This window comes from Herpailurus yagouaroundi, unplaced genomic scaffold (genome assembly GCF_014898765.1).
Source record: "Herpailurus yagouaroundi ecotype Mexico unplaced genomic scaffold, PumYag 162, whole genome shotgun sequence".
Taxonomy (NCBI): domain Eukaryota; kingdom Metazoa; phylum Chordata; class Mammalia; order Carnivora; family Felidae; genus Herpailurus; species Herpailurus yagouaroundi.
The window spans coordinates 55,177,973-55,193,584 of NW_024412403.1; the positions used below are offsets into that span (position 1 = coordinate 55,177,973).

Consider the following 15,612-nt stretch of genomic DNA (forward strand, 5'->3'; position numbering starts at 1 on the left):
TCCAAAGCTGGTCTCAAAAAGGGATTTATTACAAGTTTGCCTTTTTAGGTGCCTAGTAATGCTCACTCAATGGGATGTTTGCTTTAACCTGGGATCTGTCTGACATCCCTTTAAAGTACAGAGATGCTGGAATTGGCAGAATGGAGGCTAAAGGGAAATTACAAACACTGGGTGAGTAAGTTGCAACAGGTTCCATGAACTCTATTTGATATTCTGATTAAGTCTTAGAAAACTTTCTGTAAAGCAGCTGTCATTGGCTTTTTCTGTGTGAAATATAAATAAAATTAATATTTACTGAATGTTCAGTAGGTTCCAGGCTTCAGTATTCTACATGGATTATTTCATTTATGGTTAGTCTTACCATCCCTATTTTACAAATAAGAAAACGGAGTCTTAGAGTGATTAAGGAATTTTTCCAAGGTTACAGAGTTAGGAAGTGGTGAAATCAGGATTTCAATTAGGACTGTATAAAGAAGCAGTGTATAAATAAGGAAATAAGGGTGCCTGGTTGGCTCAGTTGGTTGAGCGCCACACTCTTGATTCTGGCTCAGGTCATGATCTCATGGGAGATTAAGCCTTACATTGGGCTCTGCACTGACAGCGAGGAGGCTGCGTGGAATTCTCTGTCTCTCTCCTCCTGCTTGTATGCATGAGCACATGTGCACATGGACGCTCTCTCTCAAATATAAAAACTTAAAACATTTTTTTAAATAAGGAAATGAATGTTATTTATAGACATGTTTACATAAATGTATACTTATACATATGTGTATACACACATATTTAAATTTAGTCTCCCAAAATTACTTTGTAATAGAAGATTCCTATCAAATACAATTAAGAAAAATGGACAATCAAGGCCATGAGAAGTGTGCTAACCTTGTAAACTCCACTTTTGTTTGATCATCAAATCTGAAAACAAGAAAGGAAAAATGTAGACCTTTTTATTTTTAAAATTTTTTATAGAACCTTTTAAATGTCCTTTTACAGAGACAACAATCAGTTGTTTTTATTTTAATAACCTTCTATTATGAAAATTGAATAAACTCTATAAAAGTTATTATTTTTCTGGATCATATTAAAAAATGTTTCATTTATTTTTGAGAAAGTGTGAGCAGGGAGGGGCGGGGCAGGGTGGGGGGAGACAGAGGATCTAAAGCAGTCTGAAGCTCTGCTGTCAGAACAGAGCCTTATACGGGGCCCAAACTCAGGAACTGTGAGATCATGACCTGAGCCAAAGTTGGAGGCTCAACCAACTGATCCACCCAGGCACCCCTTTCTGGATCATATTTTCAATTTTTGAGTATCACTACCATTTAAAATGTCTTAATATTTATTCTCAAATGAGAGTATAAAAATATAAAAAGTATTTCCTAAATGGTAAAATACCATATTATATTAAGTTCTAAGCCTCTTTTCCTTAGCGGTGAGGTCTTATCTATTATACAGGAGACTGATAGTCCATTCCATTGCTTCTCCTAAGAGCAGGCAATTTTCCTTTTCCAGAATCTGGCATACACAAGTGTCTAACACATAGATCCCTCTCAATAAAGGATCTGCAAAAGAATATTGAATGATAGCTTATACTGCCATATGATGCCTAATACACCACCAATATAAAAAAATGCATCTTAAAAAATGTGTCATTCTCCTAATTTAAACCCTCTGTAGACTCACCAGTTTTCCAGTAACAGTAATGTCTTGCAGTGAGACATTTCTATGCACTTCTATATGCTCTCTTGCATCAGTCCTGATCAACATCTTGCACTATCAGAGGTCTCTAAAGTTGAATGCAAAACTTAGGGGCATGTGCTAAGACTGTATCACAGGAGTGTAGGAAGAAAATGAAACTCTTAATTTTATTTTTCAGTTCATGCCTTTTCATTTTGTTTTTGTGAGGATATGCTTTGTATTGGTAAATATTACATCCATGTAGTGGTGCACTTTAAAGACACAAAGAGGAAGAGACAGAGATAGAGATAGAGAGAGAGAGAGAGAGAGAGAGAGAGAGATGGAGAGAGAGAACATGCTCAAACACTTTGCTGATAGCAACATGTGATCTAAAAGTTTGAAAAGTGTTATCTGTAAATAATTCTGCTAAGCTAAGCATCATTCAGCCAAAAACAAAACAAAACAAAACAAAACAAAACAAAACAAAACAAAACAAAACAAAAAAAACACAACCCAATCTTTGCAACCATAAAGAAATAAAGGATGTTTTCCTATGGTTGGGGTTGGGGGTTAGGGGTTAGGGGTAGGCTGGTCTTTTATATTTTTCATAAAATAAATACCCTAGCAAATAATCACAACATTTAACTCAGCAATTAAATACAGCAGCTTGTTTTGACTGTTTTTTTCCTCCTCAGAAAAGAGCACAGTGAAATCCTGAGAAAGTTTTTCTGATTTTCCTCCATTTGCCTCTTATCCCTGAAGTTTGTCATTTGGAAGGAAGGAGTATCAAGTTACTCAAAACTAAAGTCCTGGGTTTACGTTCCTTCTTCACTGCTATTCTGTGTAATATCGAGGAGGTTATATAATTTGTCTCTGTCTCATTTCTCTGATGGGTAAAATAGAGATAATAATGCTGAGCACCTACCTCATTGCAGTGTAGTGTGGATAAAGAACACTTTGTTCCATCTTTCAAATAAATGCAAAGTGTCACTAATACAGTTTTTAATATTATCAGTTTAAAATGCAGTGGTTTCATGTACTTTTTTCATTTTAAAAGTTATTTTCCTTTAAAAAATAAACGAAATAGCACATTTCTAAATACCACTATTTGTTTTCTAAACTTCATAAACTTAAATGTTCTCTCTGTTTCTCTTTTCCACTCTTACACACACTCATATATACACACGCTCATTTGATAACTTTATGGAAGTGAGAGAAAAACCTTAAGATGGCATCAAGGAAATAAAAGGAATTTGAAGTAAGTTCTCTTCAGTTTTCCTTTAAGTTTTAAAGCTATGCATCTAGGCCATAAAATCGTTGTGTTTATTTAATCTTCAAAATGTTTGTGTTTAAGAATAATTCACAGACTCTTAAATCAGAAGGAATCTTAAGAAAACATCTGGGGTCTATGATAATGTCTGGCACATAGTAGATGCTGAATAAACATTTAATGAAGGGAACTGGGGGGAGCTTCTTATTTTAATCTTAAAAAAAAAAGAAAAAGAAAAAAGTAACCCCAAACCAACTCCGAGCGTTAAAGAGGTAAGTTAGTTGCTCTAGATTGTTCATCTAGTTTAAGCATGGGGTCTAGAATTTATTCCTCTTAATTTCCAGCTTTGTTACCCCCCCCCCCCGCCCCCCAACCACCCAGCAGTCTGTTGACTTGTTTATATAGGACTGCCAAATGTAATCTGCCAAAGATGGATCACAGGAAAAAAAAAAAATCAGAAAGAACAGTCTTCTTTGCCTTCACCATGCCCAAAAGTCATCCAGCATGTGATGTTCACGTAGGATATGAAATATGTAAAGTAAATATCATATACAATATGCAAAATATAAATCATGTATCGAGCGACTCGAAACGTCTATTTTTAAGGGAAGGGGTCAATAGACAATCTTCCAGGACTTATTCTACCTTATAGCACCGTTTGTATACCCACGCAGGTGATTTGTGGTAGTCTGACTAGCTATAAGTAGACAGGTTTTTTTCAGCAAAACGTTTATCTTTGTCTCTGTGTATTGTTGTATTGATTTTTCTGAATTTACCTACGAACGAGGCATTAACAACCTCAATGCATTATAGCCCCAATAAACTTATCTTGCACTATTTTGGCCTAAGTGATAGCTAACCCATTGACCAAAGAAATCCAGGCTGCTAAAAGCCTTTCTTGGCCACTTGTTAGCCAGGTCAGGCTGTAAAATCATAACACAATGCACGCCTCTTCCATGGGGCACCACACGGCAGCGATTAAAAAAAAAAAAAAAAAAAACCCTCACTTCCATATCCAGTGGAGTTGTAGTTTATTACTATAACCCTCCCAAGTCAAAAGGACACCAGTTTCAAGCCTAGCAACTTGGTGCAGACAAGGTTTTTCCTCCTTACCCTACTCTGCTGGGCCTCTGTACCTGTCCTCTCCTACTGTCTACAGGTCCCGAACATTAGAAAATAGAAAATGTGATGATCTTTGTGTGTCTCTGTAAAATGTGTGTATGTGTGCGTGTGTTTGGGTGTAACGGGCCTTCTGTTTGGCCGCGCGGCCTGTCTGTCAGGCCGCGGGCCAATGGCAGGCTGCCTTATATAAAATGAGTGTTTTCAGTCTCTCCGGGTTGCATGTACTGTATGTGGAGCAGTGTACAGTGAAGCGGAGGCAGAGCGGCTCCGCGAGCTCCTCTCCACTTTCCCATAGAGGAACCCTGACTGGCCGCTGAGGGCGAGCCACACACACGCCCTCACGCCCGGCGAGCCCGCGAGGTAAGCGCCCCCCATCCCCAGCCCTTCCCGGGCGCTCTCCCCGCACTTTCTGTTTTCCTACTCACTTGCGAGCCGCCGGGCTGCAGCCCCAAGGACTCCGCGGCAGGAGCAGCGGCGGCGGCGGCGGCGGCAGCCGGTAGGGTGGACTTGAGGAAGACGGAGGGAACCCCGCGCGACCGGAGCCGCCGCTGGCCGCTCCGCTCCCCGGGCACTTTCCCCCTCCGCCAAAACTTTGGGTCGGGAGAGGTCGGGGGCGAGGGTCGAGGCGGCCGCGCCGGCAGGGGGCGGGGGGCGCGGAGGCAGTGCCCTGCGGGCGGGAGGCTGGGGGCCGGGCTGGGGAGTAGTAGGCCAGCCGGTGCCAGGCTGCGTTTGCAACCAGCACCTCTCGACACACAGGCAGCGCCGCCCGAGAGGGGCACGGGAGCCGGGGCGCGGGCAGAAGCAGCCCGAGGAAAACAACAACAGAGCCAGCCCTCACGCCGGCGGGCGGCTCGTGGCCGCCCGGGGAGCCCCAAACTTCATCTCGGCGAAAGTACGTGGATCCCAGCCTGCCGGGGAGGTGGGGCCTGGGGAGCTGGGGCAGGGGAGGAAGGTACGAGGAGCCAGCCCTCGGTGGATTTATTGAACGTTTCGTGTGCGTCGGTGACCGGGAACAGCAGCCCAGTTGCTCGTTCATCTGGAGAGTTGGGATTTGGGTGTTCCGGCCCCGCAGATCGGTGCCCTCTCACCCCCCACCCCTAACCAAATGCGCGGCGAGTAGAGAAAGTGCTGTTTTAGTGCCAGAGTAGCCAGGAGGAAGAATAGGGGGAGAGGGGGAAGAGGGCGAGGGAGAAGGGGAGAGAGAAGAGGGAGGGAAAGCGGGAGGGGGGGGGGACGAGAGCGAGAGAGAGAGAGAGAGAGAGAGGAGAGAGGAGAGACCGGGAGGGAAGAGAGGAGGGGGGAAGAGGAGGAGGGAGGCTGTGTCAGGATTTTGCTTGAATGTGGGATTATGTTGTGTCAATAAGTTTAAGGTGGAGAGAGCGAGGCTGGGGGTGGTGGTGGAGGGGAGGAGGAAGGCCTTCGCTGTTTAAAGTCTTATTTCTGAAGGTAAGTTATGGCATTGCATGGTCGCGATGACAGAAAACTTGCAGATCCTTTATCCGGGGATGGGGTCGATGCCTCTAGAAAGAGCTCCCCAGTCGTCTTAAGCCACACTCGTGTTACACTGTTATTTGCTGCGATCCGGGTCGCTAGTAAATTACAGAAATCAGACTCGAGGTTTCTTTTCCTCCTCCACCTCGTCTCGTTCGCTTACCCTCAGAAATTTATTATTTTTTTTAAATTTCTTGGTATTGTATGAAACTTAACGTAACTGTGACCAAACCCGAGTCCAGTAATTTACAAGGACCCTAAATCCAAGAATCTGGAACACGTTTATTTGTGAAATATCCGCGATCATTTCTGCTAAATGAGGAAGGTAAAACGAAACGATGCAAAAAGCTAAGACACAACATGTACGACAGAGGGGGGGGGGGAGAGACGGAGAGAGAAGCTATTTTTTGCTTTCCTTTCTGTAGAAAGGAAAATAAAGCGTGCATTCCCCTTCCCTCCCGGTGTGTAGGGTCTAGTCAATATTTTAACTGTCTGAGGACAAATTAGTCCAGGTGGATCTTGTTGAAAAGTTTTCGCGAGGTGGGGTGGAGGTGGGGGCGGTACGAAGGGGAAGGTGGGTGGAGGTTGTGGGGGATGGGGACGGAGCGAGCTCTGCCACTGCTAATGGTCATTGGCCTGGGGCTTTGAAACCATTGCCTGTCCTGCTAATGACACGTCCAGTTCTCGTCTCCAGGCCGCCGACGCCGGGCTGCCGGCGACTGGGGTACTTTCCCCACGCGGGGAGGGGCTTTCTTCGCCATCCCCTGGGGTTGCCCACTCGCGGCGTGGGGGCCCCACGCGCGCCCCCTCTCCTGCGCGCCGCCGCCACCTCTGCTCGCGCGACTTTTGTAGCTAGCCCGCGGCGAGGGGGCGCGGGGGGTCCCCAGCGCGGACGTCCCCGCGCGGCCACCCCGCGTCGGGCCCCACGCGCGCCGCGCGGTCCAGGCTCGGAATGGCAGCGCCTGGCCGGGCGGCGGTGCCTCCCCGGGGGGCAGCGGAGGCAGCGGCGGTGGCGGCGGGATCTTCGCCGGGGCCCGCGGGAGGAGGAGGAGGAGGAGAGGGAGGAGGAGGAGGAGGGGAAGGAGGAGGAAGAGGAGGAGAGGGAGGCGTTTTCTGCCCAGACCGCCGCCAGTTCGAGCGGGCACGGGGACGGGGACACCCCACTCGTTGCTCCTCCGTTATGGAAAGGTGTTTAGCAGACTTTTACGCCCGGAGTGTGGGATTTGTACTTCATTTTTTCTCTCCCCCCTCTTCCCCAAAGCAAGATGGACTCTATTCCCTTTCTCTTTCTCCCTGTGCCTCTGCCTCTGTCTTGTCAGCCTTTAAGATCGACATTTTGTACTAAGATGCAAACTTGATGGTGACCAGCAACAAAGGCGGGGTGGGATCCCTCGCTCCCTTCCTCCCTCTCGGTTTCCTAGCTACCCCCACCCCGACCTCCAAGACCTGGTGGCCCTGCACTTGCCGCCCGGGCTCTGGCGAATGTGTTTCCAGGCTCGGTTCCGATCTCCAATCTCGGGATTGTGACTGAGGCCGGGCGTTTGGGCGACGGCTGTGGCCGCCCCAGGTCTGCAGGGCTGAGGGCTGCGCTACCTGGACCCGTTGCCGTCGCCGTGCTACCTCCAGCCGGCTCCTGGGCACCGTGGAGGCTCGGGCTGCCTATCGATTGCTATGATTTGGTTACTGGTGTATTTGTCCTGGGGGCGGCGATCACTTGTGCAAGTTGATGAATGATCGCGGTGTGGGTTTTGGGTTTGCAGACAGGATCAACTTTCAGCTTTGTGCATACGGGGAGTAGGGAGTGAGGGTGCTGGAGACACCCTGGAATGCCAGCTGGGCTACCCTCAGCTCTTTGAATACAGGGAGCTTCTTTGCTTGTATTGCTCCACAGTTCGCGCGTGGGGGTGGGAGGTAGACGGGGGGGGGAGGGGTTGGTGGGGAGCTGAACTCCTGGGTTTTGAGGACCTTCCTTCAGAGGTGTTGCAGGAGTTGGGACTCTATTGTAAAGCTCTACCATACTGATGATGTACCTTTATTTGATACTTTATAGGTCACTATCATATGACAAAGGCTTTGCTGCAGTTCATCTTCCTCCCTGTGTACTTTCCATTTGCCTTCCCGGGTAAGTAAGCAAACTCTTTCTACAGGGAAGCTGGATGGCTATTAGCAACGACCTGAGGGTCCTTACTGTTCACATAAGAAGGTGGCTTATTGGGGTTGCAACACCCCAGAAAGCTTGTCTCCCTGACTTTCCCACAGCAGAAATCAACTTATGATACTTAGTATTTAGAATTCAGTTGCTGTTATTATTAAGATAGTTGAAATGTTTATTTCACATTTATCTGCAAGTGTCATTTGAAAACTTATTTTCAAATAGTCATTTAGTTGATAATGAAATTTTACAGAGTTGAAGGCCTAGGAAATTTAATACTAGATAATATTGTAGAAAGAATGCAGCCTATGAGTGGAGAGAATTATTAAAAACCCAAAGAAGCATTGTGCAGAATGCCTCTCTAATTATAGTGACTGACATTTGCTTACTCTTTCTTAGGTGCTCTGTCTTGGGTAACTTGTGCTGTTTGTGACAGTTATTTTTGTGGTGGGGAAGGGTGGACTAGGCAGTATAGTAAATCTAGTATTTAGATATAAAAGGCCTGATACAAAAGGCAAATAAACATTTCCAAATTAATCATAATTTTCTGCAAAATTTATATACTTAGAGAAATTGGGTATATTTTAGCAGCCTGTATATGCAATAAACGACTCAGAAGTCCCTTAAGCGCCTTTTTCAGACGTATGCCCCCAAATGGAAAAATTGCTGAAATAATGTGTGGGGCAGCAAGTGCCTGAAAAATTAGTTTGTGAGAAGTAACAGTGTAGGTGAGGGTTTACAGAACATGCGAAGGTAGCACGGTGAGCCCCAATTGTTTGCAATTTGCCCCTCAATTGTAAAGAACACCTCAGGTATTCCAAATTGCTGATAAATTCAGAAAACTGGTTGTACTAAATGTGTAAATCAGTTGTAATACTTAATCATGTTACTGTAGTGAAGATGGAGTTTGTATTTTGTGAATGAAAATAGACTTGAACTCAGTTTTCCATAAAAGAAAAAGGAAAGGGGCCTTATCTCTTTGGGATATTATATTACTATTATATTTGTTGCTAAAATGTGATTTTAATATTAAGAGGAATTGAGGACCATGCCTCTCTGGTAGTTTCCGTATAGTAGCAAAATGTACTTTGACATTGCTGAGAACCTTAGGTGATTAGAAGCTTGGTGTCCAACATCTTTCATGGAATGTAAATATCACATTATTTCAGATAGTTAAGAGAACCTCTTAATGTGTCACATACATAACAGTCTGATTGGAACAATCAGAATGAGATGGTTCTGTAAGATGAATTTAGTGCACACCAAAATATGTGGATTTCAGTGTCTTTGATTTTTTTTTTTTTAAGCTTGTTTGCAAGAGAAGTTTTTCATTTTTGAACATATGGCAAGAGTATTCAAAATGCATTCCTGATTTACTAAAGAACACCACATTTATACATGTGAGGCACATTATTTTGTTCACTGGAGCAAACTTTTAATGTCAGTTTTTTTCCCCATGGAAATATGTTTGACCAATTCAAAATTTAAAATGGGAATCCGTAATTTCCAGAATAAAAGCGATCTGATGAGCTCTTGAACTTCTTTGAGATATCAAACAACTGCTTCATTAAAACAATATTTTCAAGAACTGGCTTGGTCTTTGAAGTCAGAGTAGTTTTTGTAGTGTAAAACTTGTAATAGTGATCTCAAAGAAGTCACCCTGACAATGAATTACCAGATATTTGCATCTAAAACATATTTATTTGATTTGAAGCTTAATTATCAAAATAAGAACTTAGATAGAGGTTTTGCTATTTTATTGCCAAGAGTTTTCAAACTTCTCATTTTATTATTCCGCATATCTATATTAAGTTTTGAAACTGAAGTCTTAATTTGCATTTCACATTTAATGCTAGCTATTGAAAAAGGGGTTCATATATGTTGTTTCTTAGTGCTACATCCTTTAAAGGTACCCTGGTAGGTTAAGTCCACTAGAGACTTCGATATTAACAAAAACTTGCAATTTTGACACCTTCCTTTTTTTTTTAATTCATCTGATCTTTGCGTCTAAATTAAAAAATAAAGTTCTGGGTTTAGCAGTTTGTGAGATGGTTTTGCCTTACACATATAGCTGTGCTATACTACTTGGAAAGTGTATACCTTTGACCTACAGATCTGATCTTTATGCTTAATCCATTGAAACAGAGATTTGTTTAGACATTGGAATTAAAACACAGCTTTGAGTGAAAGCTAATATGAACAGGTAATTATGGTTTGCTTATGCTGTAACTATGTAATTGATAAGGCTTTTTGTATGTAATTTAAAAAGAAGGAATAGTCTCAAAACAATGTGGCACAATTCATGAAAATCTAACTCAGCAACTAAAGTATAAAGTCATACTTTTCAGTAAAATTACAAACATAATTTCTAATTAATCATCAGCCAACATGCTAAAAGTTTACATTTTCCTAGATTTTATAGAGCATGGGTAAAACAAGGACCATACTTTTAACTGGATCTTAACATGAGTATCAACTACTTTTATATTAGAAATCTTTAATGGAAGTAATAAAGACTTCATAGTTTAACCCTACTAAAAAAACTCTTTGAAAATAGCCTCGTTATCGACATACTTGTACTAAAGGAAATCCTTGATATTATTAATGTCTTAAAAAGTGCAGAAATGTTTAAAATTGTGATATTTAAATGTTTTAAGTTACTAAATTTAGGCAATTAATTTTGGCATATTGCATCATGACCAGTATGGCACACCTGTATTTTGAGATTTAATCTCTCTCTTTTTTTTTAAATGCTTATTTATTTTTGAGAGAGAGAGAGGGAGAGAGAGAGGGGCAGAGTGTGAGCAGGGGAGGGGCAGGGAGAGGGAGACACAGAATCCAGAGCAGGCTCCAGGCTCTGAGCTGTCAACACAGAGCCCAACGTGTTGGGCTCCCAACTCACAAACCACGAGATCATGACCTGAGCTGAAGTTGGATGCTCTACCTACTGAGCCACCCAGGCGCCCCAAGACTTAATCTTAAGCAGTGCTTAAGAAAGAGACACTTTTCTTGAATTTGCAGCGTGAAGTCCACCTCATTTTTTAACATTTTACCAGAGGGCATCTTTTAAAATAGGTCCGAGTGATAGCTTTTTTATATTTTTCATCAACTTTCTTCCTCTCACTGAGAAATGAAAACAAACCCAAATTATAAAAACATTGTAATTTTATTGTTTGGTTTTTATCACGTGCCCCAGGTATACTGGATACAGGTGGTCCTCAGGCTGTACTTTGAGAAGCACTGCTCTGAAGGTACTAAGGATTGAAGCTAAAGATTGAATGAATCTTCCGGCTAGAAGATTCTGTGACCGTAATTCAGTCATTGGGTTTGTACTACCTCAGGGGCAGTCATCACATACTGTATCGAATTGTAGGGATTTCTATATATTAAGTTACACCTGAGGAAAGCACTTTTTGAGTACAGCTTCACTCAACATTCATATGTGTTCATATTATCCTTTAGAAAGCAATTACAGTTTCTTGAAATGCCAGGACATCATGTTAAAACTGTAAGTATATATGCAGAAAATCCTCATGTATTAATGGGGATTGTTTACACTTTTTTTTCTTTCAAAGGAAAAGATGAGATGAGAGAACTGGAATAAGTATCAGTTACACAATGGAAATACAAAAGAAGGCAAACCAATAACAAATTCTACCTATAAGTTATAAATACAAAGATGAAAGACAAAGGGAGTGAAAGACGTAAAGGATTGATTATAGACCATGAAGCATTGACACACCTACCAAAATATAAACTTAATAAGTTAAAGTATGGGAGTCACTTCAAGGATCTAGATAATGAAATAACTTCAGGTTCTGAGAAGGTTGTATAGAATACAAAGTAAAAAGAATGAGTTGGATTTTCTCAAGTCTTAGAAAAATAAAATGACACTGTAAAATATTGATTAAATAATTAAACCAATAGTTAAACATGGCCCTTAGGTGAAGATTAGGGAATAAAACAGAAGTTCCTAGAATGGAGTAACTGAGATCATAAAATGGACACAGAATGTTGGGTTTCTGGTAAAGGGAATAACTAAAAAAAAACATCGATAACTTATTTCAAAGGAGAAATAAGAATGAGGGTAAAATTGTTTAAAGCAGTTGTATTAAATGTTTTTCACTGAGATGTATGGTAAGAAATACCTTTTATATCCTAATCCATGTATAAAAACTGTAACAAAAGTTTCCTTGAACAGTATTAAGGGCAGTGCACTCTGATATTTTTTATTCCTATCTAATCTTTATAAATCTGATGTGTTCCAAACTATTTTATTTAAAAAAAATCATGATGTTATTCACTAAATTAATCTTAAGATTTACATTTTGAAAAACACACACCTGGAGGACTTGTTAAAAATGGAGGTCCCCAGGAGTGCCTGGCTGGCTCAGTTGGTGAGTGTGCAACTCTATCTTGGCGTTGTAGGCTCGTGCCCCACACTGGGTGTAAAGATTACTTATTATTATTATCATTATTTTTAACATTTATTCACCTTAGAGAGCGTGCGTGCAAGAGAAAACCACAGAGTGTGAGCAGGGGAGGGGCAGAGAGAGAGGGAGACACAGAATCCGAAGCAGGCTCCAGGCTCTGAGCTGTCAGCACAGAACCCATTGCAGGGCTCATACCCACGAACTGTGGGATCATGACCTTAGCCGAAGCCGGATGCTTTAACGGACTGAGCCACCCAGGTGCCCCGGGTGTAAAGACTACTTAAAAATAAGATCTTAAAAAAAAATGGAGGTCCCATATCTAGATAAGTGTGAGAGGTGGGGCCCAGGAATCTGCATTTTAACTAGTGCTTCAGTGATTCTGAAGCAAGTATAAGGCACTCTAACACACTTTGAGAACTCTGGTGTAGGGGACAGGTGGCTAAAGAGTGAATAGGAAGGAGTCATGCACTGAATGTGGGGTTAACGTTCTTTGATGAGTTCTCTTCCAGCTTCAGTCTGTGACTGTATTTCAGTCAGCACGTTTGCAATATTGAGAGAGCCCTTGTCACCCTCTGTTGATATTCCTAGAGTAGCAGGTGTAGTACAAGGAACAGAGGCTTTGAAGCCAAAGATCCCTGAATTCCACTACTGTTGCCCCTCTTGCGTACTGACTGAGGGAAGTTAAGCATGTCACTACAAAATAAGCTTCCATTATTATGTGCAAAAGGGCGTATTAATATTTACTATGTAACAGAATGAGAATTACTGTAGACAGTAATGTCTGCTATGACCCTTATTCACAGACAGCACTCAATATGTATATTTTTATAGTTGTATCTCACCTCATCCCAACTTCCACTAAGTTTGAAGTTTCTTGAAGCTGTGCCTTTTAGTTTTTTTTAACATCCTTTTCTTTCTTTCTTTCTTTCTTTCTTTCTTTCTTTCTTTCTTTCTTTCTTCCTTCCTTCCTTCCTTCCTTCCTTCCTTCCTTCCTTCCTTCCTTCCTTCCTTTCTTTTTAAAGTAAACTCTATTCCCATCATGGGGCTCGAACTCACGGCCTCAAGATCAAGAGTTGCATGCTCTACCAACTGACCAAGCCTGTGCCTTTTAATTTTTGTTTTCTATAAAGTACAATTGACCATTGAACATTGGGGTGCTAATCACACCCCACTCCTGTGCAGTCAAAAATCTGCACAGAACTTTTGGTTCCCCAAGAACTTAACTACTAATAACCTATTGTTGACCAGAAGCCTTACTGATAACATGATCACATAAACAGTCGATTAACACATAACTTGTATCTTATATGTATTATATGCTATATTACAATAAAGTAAGCTAGAGAAAAGAAAATGTTATTAGGAAAAGCATAAGGAAGAGAAAATACATTTATAGTACTGTACTGTAAATATCCATGTATAAGTGGACTGACTTAGTGTTCAAGGGCCAACTGTAATTCTCAACCCTGGTGTCAAGAAACACTGGTGCATTTTTAACTGGATGTGAGGTGTTAGATAAGCACTTTATTACTGAAGAAGGAAATAGTAAGAATAACAAGGATAAAAGATAAAAGGGTAAAAGTGACGAATAACTGAGGCATGCCATAGTTAAGTATGGTGCCCCTTCTAATTTGGGGAATGATTTCCCTGCCTCTTTAAAAAGACAGCACAGGACAGGAGGATAGCTCTTTTCATATTTCAAAGTGGTTAGTCAACAGCACTGGGCATTCTCTCTGGTGACTTTCGCCCATCTTGGAATGTCTTAGAGCATCAGTTCTCAAATTTTCTTCTGCTAAGACACATGTGACTGATGTTTAACAAAGGGTGTTCTAATGTCCCTGGTTATAGACTTAGATAAATTATGTGGTAGTTCTCAGTGTGAGAAAGTCACTTCATTCCTTATCAAGAAAATATATCAGAATATAAGTGAGAGTGATACATTATAATGAAAACTTTGAATACACCCATATGCAAACATGTCAATTTCTTTATAAACTGTGGTACTTTGTTCATAACTAATTACTTGAGCATTCCTCACAACCAATTAAAACTTACCCTTGTGTCAAGGCATGAAGATTGAGAAGCATTACATCCGGAGTGCGTAACAAATTACATTGCACAGAATAGGCACTTAAATAAAAAAGAGGGGCAAGCTAAGGAGAAGATGAATGGGAAATACACAAAATCCCTGAAATCTCAAACAATGTGAAAACCAAAAGCTAGGAAAAATGCAACATGTGGTTAAATGCAAAGGAAGTACAAAAGACTATGAGTATCAGGGTTCTCAGACTTTCCTATCATACTCAAGTACTCATTGCCTCTAACATAGACATTCATTTAATTTATTTGAATAAATTAAAGTTAAATAACTTTGTATTTCCTAATTTTTAAGGTTACATTTGCCACGAACATCTTTTTACTTTGCTATATTTTAATTTAGCTTACTTTTTTTAAATCTCTAATACATTAATAAACTATATATTTTGCAAATGTCTTTATACTTTGATGTGTAATGATATTAGATATACATTCACAGTCCTTTATCTAAAAAAATCTCTGAAAAACTAATTTTTTTTTTTCCTCCAAAAGTTTGGCTTCAAAACTCATTTGGTGGTAGAACCTGACCCAAACCGTCATGGCCTTGTTTGAAGTAGTTGTAAAGCCTACTTAGAAAGGATGTTCGCATATTCTGCTGTAGAAATAGTAATGTATTTGGCTATGAGGTGCTATCGTAGATCTAGCTAGGAATGTTACGTAATATATGCTGTCCTCTCCATCTGACCTTTAAGACTCACAAAAATCTGAAGCATACCTGGACCTAAGGGTTTCAGATAAGGGACTGTGATCCTATTGTATTAACTTTCTTAGTTCACAGAGTGAAATTGTCTGGTATTTCTACCCATTTAACTCCGTGAATATCCTTTTGCTGATTTTGATCACTGGTCATCTGAACATGTTGAGTTCATTGTAAGCTGGTGAATCATGTAAGATAGCCTAACAAGACATCCAAACATTATATATTAACTTAGTCAAACTGTCTTTTGAAACCTTGTGGCTTCAGTCATGAGGGTGGAAGGCATCAGAGGTTATAAAGTCAGCTAAGCAAAATGGTAGTTGACGTTTGTACCTCCTAAGTTGAGTAAAGCGAAGGGCTCCTAGGTAAGGAAAGATTAAACACACACACACACCCACCCCACTCCACCCCACCTGTTAGTTGAACTTCACCTGTCCATTTTGACATTGTGATTCCTCTTTTGTATTTGTTGTAGTTGTTAGTTTATTAAACACACACACTGAAATCTGTACTTGAAACTTTTACTTTGTTGGATGTTTCTCATATAATGGTGAACAAAATTTAGGCTACTTTCATTATGGTTTACTGTTATGAGAGGTTTCATGAAAGGTTATATTTCCTTTATTATATTGCCACTTGCACATTTCTTCTATCAGAAAAGTAAAAAACAAAGTGTTTT

At 41.1% G+C, this 15,612-nt stretch overlaps 1 protein-coding gene across 6 annotated transcripts in view; it reads left to right on the top strand.

Annotated features, from left to right (window-relative positions):
• Window positions 1-4,281: 4,281 nt before the first annotated feature.
• BBX (BBX high mobility group box domain containing) overlaps window positions 4,282-15,612 on the top strand; it is a 285,252-nt gene continuing 273,921 nt past the window's right edge. For 3 of the 6 annotated variants that reach the window (XM_040484412.1, XM_040484408.1, XM_040484413.1), the window contains exons 1-2: window positions 4,282-4,423; window positions 7,605-7,676. The gene's annotated coding sequence lies outside the window, so the exon portion shown is untranslated. Of the gene's footprint in view, window positions 4,424-4,819; window positions 4,956-5,491; window positions 5,510-7,604; window positions 7,677-15,612 lie in introns of those variants that run through there. The other 3 variants (XM_040484409.1, XM_040484414.1, XM_040484410.1) reach the window with 3 other exon arrangements.